This window comes from Anabrus simplex, chromosome 3, assembly GCF_040414725.1.
Source record: "Anabrus simplex isolate iqAnaSimp1 chromosome 3, ASM4041472v1, whole genome shotgun sequence".
Classification (NCBI taxonomy): domain Eukaryota; kingdom Metazoa; phylum Arthropoda; class Insecta; order Orthoptera; family Tettigoniidae; genus Anabrus; species Anabrus simplex.
Genome location: NC_090267.1, coordinates 449,586,198 through 449,604,092, shown reverse-complemented (window position 1 = coordinate 449,604,092; position 17,895 = coordinate 449,586,198). Strand labels below are relative to the sequence as shown.

The window sequence follows — 17,895 nt, the reverse complement described above, 5'->3', positions numbered from 1 at the left end:
CAAGCTGCCAGATTTAAATTTTCGTCAACAATAACCTTTACAGTAGTTACAGTGCGTAAGTAGCGAGGATTCGTGTCTCCGGACGGTAACTGATTCTAGCAGTGATGAAATATTAACGCCGACAGCTGATATGAAGGAAGGAAGAGTGCGTGTTCGATATTTTGCGAGCGTAAATATTCATATACATCCACGAAAGTGGAGAAGCAGGCCTTTTTACACAATTTTAGGTTCGGCCAAGGGCCGGGGCCCCTTGGCACGCGGGGCCCGGGGCTGCAGCCCCTTTAGCCCCCCCGTTAATCCGGCCCTGAGTATTATCATGGTTTTGGGTGTAAAGGCGGTCAGATGAATTTTAAAAAGCAGGACGTATTATAAATTCAAAACAATATGTTTGCTGTAACGCTCTGCTTCCTTCTTTTTTGCTTTACGTCGCACCGACACAGATAGGTCTTATGGCGACGATGGGACAGGGAAGGGCCAGGAGTGGGAAGGAAGCGGCCGTGGCCTTAATTAAGGTACAACCCAAGCATTTGCCTGGTGTGAAAATGGGAAACGACTGAAAACCATTTTCAGGGCTGCCGACAGTGGGGTTCGAACCTACTATCTCCCGAATACTGGATACTGGCCGCACTTAAGCGACTGCAGCTATCAAGCTCGGTTCCTTCCTTTTTGAAGCAATTGTTGCTCAACTCCAACTTTGCAGTAAACTCATACTTTCTTTTCCATATTATACAAATAGGGGGCACTATTCAATTAATGCTTAGATAATGCTCAAACTGTTAACATATTCAAACTGACACTTTAAGGCCCGGTTGTATAAAACATTTGATCTGAGTTTAACGAGGAAAAATGGCTGCCAGTCAAGTTGAACTTCGATTTTCCGTTGTATAAACGCTAATCTAAGATCATCTCGTCTCGATCTAAGTTCAGATTTGACTGGCGAATATTCGTCGGTTAATCTCCTTGAACCTAGATCATTATCGTTCATATTACACATTGAACTAGCCCTGAAGACTTGAGAAGTGTTTCCTTGTATCGTATCTGCGTAAGAATACCGCGCCTTACTAATATCGAGATGAGTTATAAATATCTTGAATGCTAGTAGTTAAATAATATTGCTAAAGATCGCTCGATTGTTTCAGAAGTGAGGTTATGTGAATATCATATAAACAATAGCCTACTGCCATACCAACACGTTGTTGTTACTTAGTTTTATGATACTGCTTCAATAATGAATTATTTTAAATTATGTTTCAAGTTTACAAAATAAAGCAACTGTGTAATAAATAAATAAATAAATATATATATGAAATCTTAGTTTGGAGATATCCAGCTAAAACGCGCACATGTCAGAGACAAGTACTGTTTCTCCAACAAACTATTATTACCAGGCAGAGCTACCGGATAAAGCAATGCAGTGACGTGTGTAATTTCCGCAGAAAACGAAAGATCTATAATTAAAGACTGTATTACTTGCCTTAACTCAACTGTGACAACATCTTGACATGTGTCGTTTCAAAAAAAAAAAAAAAAAATCATATATATTTTCTTTAGCAGGGATGTCAGATTATTCCGACTTTTCGTCTGATGAAGAAGAGTGATTTTACGAAGAGCTCCTCGCGTCTTTCGGTACAGACGGAATCCGATGATGGGAATGAGTGATCAAATGTTCAAAATGAGATTTCGTTTCTCGAAAGATGTTGAAGAACGACTGGAACAGAAGTTAAGGGACACACTACAAAAACCTACTCAAAGAAATTATCCCCTGTCATCCATGTGTATGTTTTATGCTACAAGTTTTCAAATGGTTGTTGGAGTTCTCTTTAAATTGACAAGTCAACGTCTTTCTCTTTCAACTTTGATGTCACCATATCGGTTCTTTTATTTTCTATTATATGTTTGTACCTCGATAGTACAATATCCACCAGATCGTCCTTTTATTTCGGTGTGAAATTCGCAGAACGCTCCTTTGAATTTCCTTCCATGTTTACTTCGCGAGATTTCAATTTTATTTCTTCTTCTTCTTCTTCTTCTTCGACAGTCACGGCAGTTTCGTATTTCATTTGTTTACAGTCACGGCCATGTCAATCCCGCCATTTATGTATTATCCCAAGGGCCGAGCTATTTCGTGTTTCATTTGTTTTGCGGTGTTGCCACGTCCACTTTTGTGAACTCCGATTACATTTGAACTACACATGTGTGAACCGAGTTCAGTTTTATACAACGCGATGAAGTCTTAATCTCGGTTCATTATCAGAACTAAGTTCTTAATTGATCTCCAGTCAGATGTCTTTATACAACCGGGCGTAAGTAAACAACTGTTTAAAATACCGGGTAGGGAAAATAAAACGTGCCTGGAAAATATTTACATTAGGACTGGCGTGGGATTGACCTTCGTTAATGAATATCACAGAAGATGGAAATGGCCTCAATTGAGGACCCAAAAGTCGTGACTCCACTTCACTCAGAAACCACCGGCAGAACTCAACACGCGAAGTTTCGCCTGGATGCTTTAACGCATTTGTAAGGATAAAGATGCAGGTCCTTTATGATAATATTTCGACACGAGGATCTGTTAATTCCCACTTGCAGAGAAAAACGGCGTTGAGCTTTTGTTGGACCTCGTTCCAGGCTTTCCTTCACTCGAGCGGTGTTCGAACTCTTTTCGGATAGTTACGGTTTTTATTCGCTACAGAACCCGTTTCAGGCCATTTTTATACTAATTTTTGCATTGTAGATTTTGCTGGAGGTTTTGCCAAAACACTTCCGGGCTTAAACTCTTGCGCAAACAATTCCGCGCAGAATTTCCACGAATCATGCTTCGCATAACACTCGACAATAAACACGCGCTGTTTTATCGTTAGCACCACGTTGTATTGCATTCAACTAGTCACTAAACACGTCTGCTCCTCTCACTCACACGTAATGACACAATGACGTACTCGGGAGATGAGCACGCGCAGTAATGTGACTGTAACCGTTTGGTGCATCCAAATAACTGTTTCCAGCATTTTCTCTGATGGGTAGTTCTCCTATTCATTAACAAGGGCAAAACCGCGTAATCCTTATAAATATTTTCTGGGCCATTTTCATTTTGCCCACCCTGTGTAATTAGCCTACTTTCATCTATCTGTATACAGGGTGAACCAAAAATGTCGCACTTGGAGGTCGGCATGCATTGCCTCATCCCATTGCAAGACAAAAGTTTCTATAGCCAAATCGGATCTGGTGCTGTTGGAAAAAAAATTCGAAAATGAGAAGCTGGCAACACTGTCACATTCTGTTGCACATCGGAATATAATAGAGAAACGTGCCACATCCTGCTCTACGGCACCTGCCGTCGCATTTCACTGAGTAGACGGCTGGGTTATCAAACCCACATGCACCATGGAGCTACGGCTCGAATCTACGTCTTGTGTGTTTGTGTGACGTCAGGTCCCTAGTTCCTGTCGTGTAACTGCGTTTGTAAGCATGACATCCTGTTGTCACATGACAGTAGTTGAACACATGACAGTGTGATCCATTCAATTGAATGCACGAGTCGACTAACCATGCAGTGTACAACCATAACTGGTCCTGTCAAGTGCATGTAGGGCGGCTTCCTGATGGAGTACACAAACGGCGAATACGCCGATATGCTTTTAGTGTTGGATGCATCCGATAACCAAGCTTCTGCTGCTGCTCGTGAGTATGCAGCACGGTACCCTCAAAGGCGCCATCCCGGTAAGAATGTTTTTTGTCGCCTTGAGCAACGCCTGCGGGAAACCGGTGATCTTCGTCCACAAGTAGTGGACAGAGGTCGTCCAAGGACTAGGCGTACTCCACAAACAGAGAACGACATTCTTGAAGCCGTTCACCAGTCACCTCGGCGAAGTACCCGTGATATTGTAAGGTAGTTCCAGGTATCTCAAACACTGGTTGTTGACGTGTTGCACGACGAAAAACTGCATCCATATCATTACATGTTAACTCAACACCAGCGGCCAGAAGACCGCATTCAACGAGTGCAGTTCTGTGAATGACTTTTGCAACAAGTTGAAGATAACGAACATTTTATAACGAATGTGATATGGAGTGACGAATGTAGCTTCACTCGGGAAGGTATTTTCAACCATCACAACACCCATTATTGGTCTAACCACAACCCACATGTCACCCGTGAACGTGGCTTTCAGGCACGCTTTGGTATAAACCTGTGGGCTGGAATCGTGGGAGGAGTGCTTTTAGGCTCTTACCTATTGCCGGACAAGTTGAATGCGCCCCGCTATCGTACGTTTCTGGGCAACACTTTGAATGACGCTTTAGAAAACGTTCCACTTGGTGATCGGCAATAGCTATGGTTTCAGCTTGATGGTGCACCGCCGCACTTTGGAATGACTGTGCGTAACTGGTTAAATGAAGCGTTTACAGGGCAATGACTTGGTCGTGGAGGTCCAATGTTCTGGCCTTCACGTTCCCCGGACCTTAATCCTCTAGATTTGTATTTGTGGGGACGCTTAAAGGAACATGTTTATAGTACTCCACCCATGGATGTACAAGACCTAATAGCTCGCGTGCATGCTGCATCGGCAATGGTGGGATCAGGTGTGTTGCGTATAGTGTTGGGTACTGAATGCATGATTCGAAGCAGTGCATCGATTCATTCAAGTGTCCGAGTGAATCGATTCACAGGAACAGCGAGCTCACGGCACACGATTCAGCTTACTCCCAGCGAACAGTGCTGAGTGGCGCACTCACTGGACGTTGACGGGGAGCCGAGCTTCCGCTGCAGCGAGGCAGTGAATCATGGCACATCGAAAGAATCGTGAACGAGCGCGGCTCAGTGAGATACAAGATACACACGGCTCCTTATCGGCTCACTGGACACGCGGAGAGCCGAGCTTCCGCTGCAGCGAGACATACAGTGAGCCATGGCACACCGAAAGAATCGTGAACGAGCACGGCTCAGTGAGACACAAAATACACGGCTCCTTATCGGCACACTGGACAGTTGGACACTGGCGGAGAGCCGAGCTTCCGCTGCAGCGAGACATACAGTGAGCCATGGTACAGTACACTGAAATAATCGTATGCTATAATGGATTCTCGAGCTCAGCTCATTTGAAAATAATACCCATTTTCATTCACTGTCCTCTTCTTACAGGGAGGTTTAAATAATAGATGGATTTATTTGCAGTGTTAAAAAGGTAGTCAAAACATAATTCTGAAGTAGCTAGTAAGTAGGAGGCTGTTAGGTTATACTATTTATTAGTTTAATGAATCTTAGTATTATAACTTAGTTGACATTTGACAATTAAACTCGACTCTTAACCTGCCCTATGACTATGAGTCATGCTCATGACCACTCAAAAGTACCTGTTTTATATTGGGAAGAACGGCTCAGTATTCTCTCAGTTCATATGTCACATCGTTGCACAAGACTTCAATCATATGTGGAGAGACACAATAACAGTAGGCTATGTTCAATCAGAAAACCAGCGGGCTACTGTACATCTCGGGTAGCCTATACAAAATATGACGATTTAAAAAAATCCTCAGCTGATAGAAAAATATATATTTTCAAAAATGGCTGAGCGAGTTGTCGTGCTGTTAGTATTGAGTAGCTATGCGCTTGGATTCGGGGGATGGTGGGTTCGAATCCCACCGTCGGCAGCCGTTAAGATGGTTTTCCTTATTTCCCTATTTGCACACCAGGAAATGCTGGGACTGTACCTTAATTCAGGCCATGGCTGCTACCTTCCTAATCCTAGCCTTTCCCATCCTGCGTCGCCGGAAACCTTCGATGTATTAAAGTGAATAGCATTTTGTTCTAAGAAAGTAGTTCATGGTATGAAGACCAGATGGTAGCTGCGAGCACTGAATGCTGTTGCTGCTGTCTTACCAGCACATACTACACAGATGCAGTAGGAGCGGTGACTAATGTGCCGTAAATCGGACCACTGTATCGATTCAGTAACGTGAACGGAATCAAATGAATCGAATGTCCCATCACTAGTTGCGTAGGGTCCGGCAAAGTATGTTCCAGCGAGTGGCAAAGTGTTTGCAAATACAAGGGGGTCGCTTTGAACATCTGCTTTGAAGTGAACGTTGCTCGTAAGTGTACGTACCGGCTCTGTGAAGATAAGACTGGACGCCACACGTACACTATGGAATTATTGTGCGTATCATAATAAGCAATCCAGTGTAGCCTACCTACTGTACTGTATTGTCTTTCCTTGTACCGCATTGGATAGAGACGATGTTAGTGTATCCATTATTATGTTCTACGTATTGGCTTTATTTGTGCCATGGACGAAACAGAGCGGTCGTTTACGTCTGTAAGAAGTTCATGTTATGTTTGAATGTTTAAATAAAGGTAACTGTAACGGTAAGACAGAACATGTGTATTGCATAGTGGAGGTGTACATTGGATATAATTTGATACATTAACGAGAAAAAAAAATGGCGCGAACGCGACTCGAACATCGGCGCGAACGCGAACGCGACTCGAACATCGGCGCGTCCGCACAACCAGCGTTTATGTATGGCATTACATCGTCTTGACTGAGCAAATGACACAGCTCCGGCAGAGCGCCGAGTTCATGCGACTGCGCTTGGCCACACTGCACGCCGTTACAGCGTTGCCAGAGCCTCGTTTATTATCTCCCATAAACATATTGGTGGGACTAGGTTTTGCAAGATAAACTTTTGTCGTGAATTTCGACGAGGAACCGCATGCCGACCTCTACGTGCGGCATTGTTATTTCACCCTGTGTATGTATACCCCTTGGTCCCTTTTCTTGATAAGAGATCGAGTTGAGAAGAGATGAATGTATACGGCATATTTCTAGGGCCGGGTGCCCTTCCTGATAGCAACGTCACTTGAGGAGCTAATGAAGATGAAAGGTATGGTGAATGAAATTTGGATAGGAGGTGAAGGAACCGGCTGTGGCCTATGAATAGGAGCTGTTCCGGCATTTGCCTGGAAGTAAAAATATGAAACCACAGATAATAATTCTCAGGACAGCCGACGGTGGGGTTCGAACCAATGCTTCTCCCGAATGCAGAGCTTGGCTCCATGCCCATAGCGCGTTAACACCCGCCACCACTCGGCCTACTTTCACCTATATAAATAAAATTATAATTTTTAATCTACGATTGGATTCGATGTACAACAATCCAAAACTTACGTTTAAGAAAATGTCTACACTAAAATAAGTTTAAGAAATAATACTTCTATTATTGATAGTGCGAAAAAGCCCATTGTAAGCGCCAGCCATCTTCGTAAATAGGCACCTCAACTGAGGTGAGTCGTCTTATTTCCTCGTACCAGCTTCAAGACAGGGGATCATATTACCCATGGACGCCATAGACCCGCACGAGTAACCGTATTCGGTCTTCAGTTGAAGACCTTGTTGCCGTTTTGGCATTAGTCAAGTTTCAGAACGTAAGGCATCGTCGAAGAAAACTTTCCAACATCAGAATCTTCTTCGTATCTTCCATTAATAATTGCTATTCTTCCATCATACTCCCTGTTCAGCTTTTTTCTTTTCATTCCATCTAAATTCAAGTCCGTCCTCAGGATCTTACGGTATAATTAGATTTCTCAGCTTCAGATTTTACGTACTCGATGAGGTCGTTCACTCTGGGGTGTGTGTTTTTCCAGTCGACTGTTCAGTTTATGATTCCATCCTTCTGCTGAATTATTCGTCCTATGACGTTGCCGGTTGCAGTTCTATAATTCAGTTGGGACTTCAGGATTTTGTAGCCATTGGTCCACGAAGTAGTCAAGGAATTCGACGAGCTTTTCTTCTTCTGGTGCTTGCCCGAGGATATATTGCCAGCCTTCAACATTTTTCAGGCTTGAGAAGAGCAAGGGTAGCGCACTTTCGTACACCAATATATGAACCCTCCTCCAGAGACATTGCGTAAAATGACAAAGGAAAAGGAAAACACACACCTCTACTTTAAGGCTAAGATAACCGACGTTTCAAAATCAGTATATACCTTCTCAGGCTGCCATTCAGGCAATTCTCGTAGAAAAAATCGTAGCATTTGTAAATAAGTTTCTTTCTTTCTGTCAGGAAGAAGAGCAAAGACTACTGGTGCAACGTGTGTTTTCATCTTCTGTGCTTCCAAGGTCGATATGTATGAAATAGATTTGATTAAACGGACTACTGCAGCTTTTGAATGTCCTGTCCGTGGAGAAAGACTTTTCTCAAAATCTCCTTTCCTTTGTCTCAATCGAACACGAACAACCTGTGTTTTACACCATCGTCGGCCAGGAGAAAGTTCTCCCCGTCAGACATTTTTAGGAGTTCTTCACGAAGAACAACCTTCTCGTAGTCCCTTGGCACTTTTTTGTACTCCTTGAACATGGCTTCTGTTTCGGTACAGCGTACTCTTTAAATTGTACAACTGCGGCGTCCTTGTAACGAACGAACTCGTAGCCCCTGTTCAGCAAATGCTGAATTTTTTCGTCAAGGACCTATCTCACTGTTGTTCTCGCGGGATTGCTTTTTCGCTCGAAATATAGCTTTCTTTTCGTCCAAGTTCGCCTCGTCAGGTGCGTAATGATGATCAATCATTCTCATCACTGTATCGTCTTGACACACTAGTCTTCCTTTACGCGGGAATTTCTTCTGTTTTTAAACGTACCCATGCCACAGAACACCCTTGACTTCCCCGTGCATTTCTGGAAGAGTATCCGTTATATAAAGCACAAGGCTTGCCTCTGTTCGTCTCAGTGAAGTCCACGTCGTAAGTAAACATGTAGATAATAACAAAACCGAGCTCGATAGCTGCAGTCGCGTAAGTGTGACCAGTATCCGGTATTCGGGAGATAGTGGGTTCGAACCTCGCTGTCGGTAGTCCTCTGGGACTGTACTTCAATTAAGGCCACGGCCGCTTCCTTTCCCACTCCTAACCCTTTCCTATCCCATCGTCGCCTTAAGACCTATCTGTGTCGGTGCGACGTAAAGCCGATTGTAAAAGAAAGAAGATAATAACAAAAGCTACATTAACGATAGATTTCTGCAGCTGGAATAAGTATGTTAAAAATTATAGGCTAATATTTCCTAAAAAATGTTGAAGCGTGAGGAGACTGTTTGGGAGAATTCCTGAGCCTGGCGTTATCAAAAGATTATCTGGGGCACGCTTTAATTAGTAGTACCTCTGCTGCATGGACGTTAGAAGACCCTGATAGGCTGCTGATAATTTTGCAGTGATTGCAAATGGGACACAACTGGTCTTTTTTTGCATTATTTTTCCTCTAATGGGAGTGATCCCAAAGGGGACAAATTTTGATGTGATAGCAAATGGGACACAACCATTCATAAACTGGTTTGTTTTGTCATTAGAAAGGTTATGGAACTAGTTGTCCGTGTAGTTAGGGTCGCACATATGTTAGCTTGCATTAGGGACAACGAACTCCATTAAATATTATGAACTGAATCAGACTATGGAATTAATGTTCCCAAAGGTTCATAAACCGACGTTGACAGTAACTGTTCCTTACTATACCTTATGTGGATTTTCCCGATTGGTTTGCACACTCTTCAGAATAATTCAGGGAGGGGTTATTTCTGTGAAGTTAAATATATTTCTGCTTTTACACGCCAATGTAAAATGGTTACTAGAAAATCATTGTGAACGCGAAGGTGAGTTATGTCCACGTGACGCGAACTGACCCTAGCAATGATTACATGTGTCCCAGGCACTTCCATTAGGTCATTTTTCCCCATTCTTCCTTGGTGAAGAGTTGATGTCTACCGCATGCTCATCATTCCGGTTGCCAAAGCACTGTCGATCATGACCCTACGGGTATCCATCCTCGTCGACCCTCGTGGCCGTTCTGCCATGAGATCTTTAAATCTTAGGCCCGTACATTGAGCTAACTGAGCTAGCGATACGGTCGGGAAAATTACATCCAAAACAGAATTCATTCGAAAATGGGGCTCCAACTGATCGCGTCTTGTGTTTCTTGCGATTTCGACGACACTGTTAGTGATAGCGCCGGTAGGGGCGGCGATGTGGTTGTCAAAGACGGTATTGACTTGGCGCACCATAGACAACGGGCCTCCTGAATGGACCGCAATGGAGAATTGGTATATAAGTGCTGCTAGCAGAATCCCTTCCTCTTCTTTTATTCCCAAACGTTTTACTTGAGCAGCACACGTCACTGTCCTACCCACCAACACAGCCATACGGGAGTGCAATTTCGTGCTAGTCTTTCGAGCAAATACAACTCACAGTTCCATCTTGTTAAAATATTATTCTGTGCGCGTTCATGTCTAGGGACTACAGGCTACTCTTGTTTTCTGTAACACTTCTACACTTCGGAAGGTTAGACAAATATTTTTCCTTGAGTGCATCATTAACTGCTAAACTGGTTGTGTGAGATACCCACTGTCCTCCACGTTGGTGGTGCCACAGCCCCGAAGGGCCTGGCCTACCAAGCGTCCGCTGCTCAGTCCGAAGGTCGGCAGATTGCGAGGTGTCGTGTGGTCGGCACGACGAGTCCTCTTGGCTGTTATTCTTGGCTTTCTAGACCGGGGCCACTATCTCACCGTCAGGTAGCTCCTCAATTGTAATCACGCAAGTTGAGTGGACCTCGAACCAGCCCTCAGTTGCAGGTAAACATCCCTGACTTGGCCGGGAATCGAACCCGGGTCTTCCGTGTAAGAGGCAGGCATGCTCCCTCTTCACCGTAGGGCCGTCCGGCTCCATGGCTAAATGGTTAGCGTGCTAGCCTTTGGTCACAGGGGTCCTGGGTTCGATTCCCGGCAGGGTCGGGAATTTTAACCATCATTGGTTAATTTCTTTGGCACGGGGGCTGGGTGTATGTGTCGTCTTCATCATCATTTCATCCCCATCATGACGCGCAGGTCGCCTAAGGGCTTCAGATCGAAAGACCTGTACCTGGCAAGTCGAACATATCCTCGGACACTCCCGGCACTAAAAGCCATACGCCATTTCAATTCTTTACCGTAGGGACAAATAGCGTAACAGTTCCAATCACATTGCCATGGGCAGTTGACGCAGTTTTTATGTCTCCGATCCATTCGACTGTAACATTTAGTAGATAGTCCGCCAAAGTTTCCGCTGTATGTCGATCGTCAATTTCTGCTGTACACAGGGTAACAGTGTATCGTTCCCAATTTTCATCGGTCATGTGAGCATTTACGTTCAAATAACGATCCCGGGAGCGGGATGTCTTAACAGTTCGTGTCCAATGTTATATGCTTCCACCGTCAGTTTCAGTGCTATTTTAGATTTGACCATGCTCTCAATCCCGAAGGCGATTTTCGATGGTTTCACTGCAAGGGGTTTTGTATCCGATCTGAACCACTTCCATCAACATTCTGAAGACTTAATTCTGTGCAAAGTTGTACGGCAGCCGGTTGCGAGCAATAAGCTCTACAGTTATTTGATGTTTCCAAACTGAACTTGGGAACCCAATACATATTGGGTTTACTGTGCGACGTTGGAAGTGTTCGGCTTCATCAGAACACTGCAGTAATCCCCCTCAATACGAAACAGGAGTTAAAGGCAGTATATGCATTTGTGGGAATTGAGGTATTATTAAGGCACGCACAGGGTTGTCCGTATGGCTTGCTCTTGAGGAAATACCCCTCGTAACTGATAAAACGTTATGTCTTGCAATTTCCAGCATTTAAAAAAATACAGGGGAAAAATAAATAAATTTATTTCATGGTAATTCACCGTTAGTCTAGAGTACAAACAGTTTTCTAAATCATTTGTTGATCAGAGTTTCGGATATTTCATAGGCTACTTAGAACACCATGTACTACCAACATTTGCAGCTTCCCATCATCGAAATGGGAATTTGTCCGAAGCGTCAGCAAAATTTTTACTCTTCGAAAACTAGACTTCCAGACTTCAGATTACATCAACAGCCCTACTACTCAGCACGGTAACAGGGAAAGCTTGGCTAGACAGGTTTTATCAGACTTAATTGTAACTATTATCAAAATATAATTCGCCTCCCCTTTTAGATACCAACTCTGTGCTTACCAACTGTAAACATGTTCGATTTTTTTTAGAAAAGTTTAGGCCTACCTGAGAGGAACTTATATAATACCATGTGTGCTCATTTTTTTCTTTTGTTAGCGACTATACATACAGTGAAACCCCTCTTAAGTTGGACACCTAGGGTTCCTTAGAAATGTGTCCTAAGTAGCGGGGTGTCCAATCTACAGGGTGAGTGTACAGTATTTCAAAAGAAAACTGACAGTACAGGAAATTAACATAATAAAACAGTGGTTCTTTGAATTTATATACTGTACAGTACACTGAATTTCATGCCTAGTAAAGGTTAAAAAAAAAAAATTAAGCACTACTTTGTCTTATGTTTTATTTTGCGTATTGTACTAGGCAGTACTCACCTTTTACTGCTTAGCGAAAAGGTTAGTCACAAGACTGTTTTAGTTTTAGACGTTTGCACGTGCTCATTCTGATTCAATTTTTCAACGTAATCCAAATAGAGTTTTAATAATTTCTGGTGGGTTATACGCAAACGCATAACGTTCCAACTCATTAATGCACTGCACAGCTTTTTGATGAGTGGCTGGTTCCTTGGGGGACAGAAATAGTTCTTCTTCTTCTTCTTCTTAAAACAATCATTCTTCTGAAGAAATCACTTCTTGTAACAATCCATCAATTATTTCAGGAATATCATCGTGGACCTACACCACATAATGAAAATCACTAAAAATACTAACGTCTCTCAGTTCAGTGCGAAGGACTTCAGGGAGATATTTCAATTCCTCAGTTAACACAGTTCACAATTCTTTATTTACTGTAAATACGCCCATCCAAGCACCATGGATCCTTCATATTGCGTTGAGAACCGTTGCACTCCGTGTAAATTCGATTGCATGGTTACACTTATCAGCCAGATTACAGGAGGACTCTCTGTCTTAACATTATTGTTTTTAGTTGCTCTTCGACAGGCATCATTTCCAGTGACAATGTTAAAATTGCTTGCATTAAACACAAAACAAACATATGTTTTGAACTCGTCCGAACTGTCATTTAATAGCTGTCCAATGTCCAGAGGTGAGGAGTGTCCAGTGTACAGAGGATTTTTAACATATACATGGATAGGGAATTAAACGGTACATTCAATATATGTTCAATCAAAGGGGTGTCCTGGATATAGGGGTGTCCAAAGTGAGGGTTTTCACTGTACATACATACATTATAGATGTGTCTTTCAGAGGTCGCAGGCCTGCGTGATTTAACTTGGCACCTCCAAAATCTCTATTTGCAACAAGGTCTGTGTCTTCTTTTCTTTCCGTACCTCGCACATTTGATAAGAACTGGGTCTAACCATCGTCACCTTGGTCTACCTCTACTTCTCTTAACCTCCATGGCACAGTCCTTTATTCTCGTAGGACACACATTTCGTCTTACGTGACCTCACCATCGGAGCTGGTTTATGCGTACAGCTTCATCCATCCAGTTTATTTCCAACATAGCCTTCATCTTCTCATTCCTTCGAGTACCCTTTCTGCCAATATTCGCACCTCTTTATACCGGCGCCGGGTTTAAGTGGCTCAGACGGCTAAGGCGCTGTTCCTCAGGTAGTAGACACCTACCGATTTCTTGGGCGCCCTTTCTGTAGTAAATTATCGTAGGAGACGCATGTGCGTCAATTAAAAGTCAAATGCGTTGAGAAACTCGATATTTTGTGGTTTCTTAGCGGCACTTCGTGGGGGTGGGGTGATCGTACAGTGCTCCCACGCTTTTATAGGACACACATTTAATCTAGATTAGAGTACGGTATTGCAGCTTATGGATCAGCAAGGAAACTCGTTCTTGAACTGAATAGTGTTCACCCCAGCGGAGTTAGGTTGGCATCGGGAGCTGTTTTTACAAGTCCCATTGCTAGCCTCCCCGCTGAATCTGGAGAGTCGCCATTACACCTGAGGCGTCAGCAAATGCTGCTTGCTGTTCTATGCTGCGAATTTGCAACAGATACCTCTTCAAGCTATCCTTGCGTATTCCACAATGAAAACCTTCTGCTGTCTGCTGCTTATCCACGAGCAACGCAGTCGGTTTGTATTCGGTGGTGGTGATTATTGTTTTAAGAGGAAGTAAAACTAGGCAACCATCCACTATATAACACCAATCAGACGGAAAAAATGGAAGGGATCCGACACTTCGAAAAATGAAGGTATCGTCCAAAGGAAAACAACGGTCACGAAGGGCGTAAAAATGAAAGACTCCCTAGGCCTCGGAAACCTAGTACCGTCGGGGTCGGAGAAGAGTTATCAAAGGGAGGTCGAATAGGATAGATAAAAATGAGAAGCCTGGCACAAGTGGAAGCAATGCCAGGACTCAGCTAAGGGCCCCGTGGTCGCCAACCCACGCTTCCAAGTTGAGAACCCCTGGGGCCCCTTGTAATCGCCCCTTACGACAGACAGGTGATACCGTGGGTGTTATTCTACCGCCCCCACCGACAGAGGGGACAAATTTGTATACGCTTGGATAGCAGTTACAGATTGTTCGATATAGCCTGCCTTCAGTTCCTTGTCTTGTTAGACGACCAAGTAGGGTACCTCCGTGTTTAATACAACGACCTGAAATCATCCTCGATGTGCACGCCGGCCTAAAAGTGAACACGAACCCCTCCATTTGTCGGACGGAGGCTCTTCATGACCGTTGTTAAGTGGTCATATTGTCCTGGTTACCTTACAAGGTTCCAGTCAGTGATATTCGTTCTCAGCTGAGAACGATTAAAGTACAGTATCTACGAAGGTATGGAAGGCTTCCCTTCGAGTTTCTCGGAGAGAAGCAGTAAGTTGTCTTCGGATCGGTTATGGTATAAGCAACGCATTTCTGCGTACTAAAGGAAGAAGACCCTGCGGTGTGTACTTATGGCGGTCATCTGACCGTAGTACACATCCTTACGGAGTGCGCGAATCTGGCCAATCTGCGCCGTAGTTCCGAGTTACATCTTCTCATTCTGCGACACGACGAATTGTCAGTAGACTTCGTTATCCGTTTTATAAAGAATAGTGGCCTTTTTTTTCGCGTTTGGGCATGTGAAGTTTCTATTTGTTTTTAATCTTTATTTTATTGTTAACTAGTTTTCTATTCTGCTGGGTATTTTTTTTTTATCTGTCTTTGTGTATTTTATTATGTTTTTCAACTTTTAATTTGAATGAAGTATAAGGTTTTACTTCAAAGAGAATGCCTTATTCAATTTTATTACATTTTTATCTATTTTAAAATCATTTTCTAGGAAAACCCGACATTGCCAATTAGATCCACTGATTTATTTGAAATTCATAAATATTTTCATCATTTGTAAATTTTAATTATTATTTCATTTTGTTTCTTCTCTTACCATTACGGACAGAGCCCTAGATTTTACAACCCCTTCAAACAACTAAAATCTTCATCATTGGCAGAAGCAAATGTAGCAAGAAGGAAACTGTTGTAGTCTTGGATAATTAGCCAGTTTGAACAATCGCTTCAGCCGCTGATTCTTCTTTTCCTTCATGGCATAAGATATGACATTCCACTGGAACTACTAAGCATCTCGCCTTTTGTTTTAATTTCAGGCATTGGAAATTCTAGCCCGTATAAACTGATCGTAAGAGCGAATGCTGTTAACTCTTTGATATTCGTAACTTGAATGTTAACACGCGGAGTGCTACTTCGAAACGCACTTTCGCTTGTTCATATCGACATTTGGCAGGACTTGGCTGAGCAGGCGCCAATTTGCTACCTGTCCCCTCTCCTTCCACTCTGCTCTCTCCAGTACCTAACCTACTCTGGCCGTCGTGATTCTGAGTTGCACACATCCGTCAGTGTCGAGCAACGTGCTGGTAGCCACAATCCAGTGAAAATCAATAGCCGCAGCTAGCTCGTTCTTTCTCGGCTACACTCGACAGTCGCCTGCCAGCGCAGCTTATCTTCGTATGACGAACCTCGCCAGCTTTTGCATTGTGCGACTGGCTACCTCGAAACTGGATTCTGCGCTCTGCAGCAGTGCGTCCTGACTTTCTTTTGCATCTTGTAAGAAATGGTACAAGAAAATCGAGCAACGACTTGGATCAAATTACATGTTACTGCATTTTCAATTCATTAACTTCGCAACGGGTTTCGGTTGTTATCAAATTACATGTTAATGCATTTTCAATTCATTCACTTCGTAATGGGTTTCGGTTTTTACAACTGGATGTTCCGTTCTAAGGATTTATGGCTTTAGGTCGGGGTTGGGATCCCAGTGCTCAGGAGAGGACTTCACACGCACTATCGCTACCCAGGTCATCGGTTGTTATCAAATTACATGTTAATGCATTTTCAATTCATTCACTTCGTAATGGGTTTCGGTTTTTACAACTGGATGTTCCGTTCTAAGGATTTATGGCTTTAGGTCGGGGTTGGGATCCCAGTGCTCAGGAGAGGACTTCACACGCACTATCGCTACCCAGGTCAACGCAGAGGATATAGGGTTAGAAATGGGCATCCTACGGCATATACATTCCTTGCTTACATTACCTACTTGGTACTTTCTGCGCATAATTCCTCCTGTGGGTTCGTATGGAGGAGGCCTACAAAGTCATTTTCACGCCCTTGGTGGTCCGTGTCTTTCTTTGGTCGATATCTTCATTTTCCGAAGTGTTGGGCCCCTTCCATTTTTTTCCCCCTGTGACTAGTGTTAATGTTGCCCAGTTGTACTTCCTCCTAAAACAATAATCACTACCACCGCCTCCTGTGGGTGGGGGCGGTAGAATTAATACCCACGGTATCCCCTACTTGTCGTAAGAGGCGTCTAAAAGGGGCCCAAAGGCTACTCGAAAGCGTGGGTTGGCGAATACGGGATCCGTAGCTGATTCTTGGCATTGATTTCACTTACGTGTGTCAGGTTCATCACTTTCATCTATCCTATCCGATCTCATTTGGTCAACTCTTGTTCTTTTCCATCCCCGACGTTGTTAGGTTTACGAGGTCTAGGGAGTCATTCATTTTCACGCCCTTCGTGACCGTTGTCTTTCTTTAGCCTAAACCTTCATTGTTCGAAGTGTCGGACCCCTTCTGTATTTTCCCTCGGATTATTAGTGTTCATAGAGTATCGTTGCCTAGTTATACTTCCTCTTAAAACAACAATCACCACCAGCACCACCACTCGACACGTAATTTAGATTTGCTTGTCGAGATTTTTAATGTTCGTGAAAGTAGATTTTGACTTATGCCTTTCAACTTTGGCAGATTTGATCTTGGCTCAGTTCGGTGGCATTTGAAGATAAATGCATTAACCTCATTTCGGTAGATTTAGTGGCATGTAAAAGAACTCCTGCGGGACACAATTCCGGCACCTTGGCGTCTCCGAAAACCATCAAAAGTAGTTAGTGGTATGTAGAACAATAACTATTATAACTTACGCGTGTTTTCTCTCGTAGTTGCTTATTAAAAAAATGAAATGACGTATGGCTTTTAGTGCCGGGAGTGTCCGAGGACAAGTTCGGTTCGCCAGGTGCAGGTCTTTTGATTTGACACCCGTAGGCGACTTGCGCGTCGTGATGAGGATGAAATGATGATGAAGATGACACATACACCCAGCCCCCGTGCCAGCTAAATTAACCAATGATGGTTACAATTACCGACCGTGCCGGGAATCGAACCCGGGACCCCTGTTACCAAAGGTCAGCACGCTAACCATTTAGCTATGGAGCCGGCCACTTGCTAACTATTTCACTGCCTGCGGATGTGGGAATACTACCGCTACCGCGCATTTTGAAATCGTGGTGAAGTTGATATTAGGTGAAGCGGGGATGGGACATTTCTTACTAACATTACCAGCTGGGACGTTTTTATAAGCCTTACGCTTGCAGATCCGATCTTTGATTATATTAGTGTTAAATAGTACCATGCTCGCCGAAT

At 43.5% G+C, this 17,895-nt stretch overlaps 1 protein-coding gene across 5 annotated transcripts in view; it reads left to right on the top strand.

Annotated features, from left to right (window-relative positions):
* Positions 1-17,895, top strand: part of Bap170 (Brahma associated protein 170kD) — a 484,022-nt gene that overhangs the window by 51,912 nt on the left and 414,215 nt on the right. The gene's annotated exons all lie outside the window — the stretch shown is intronic.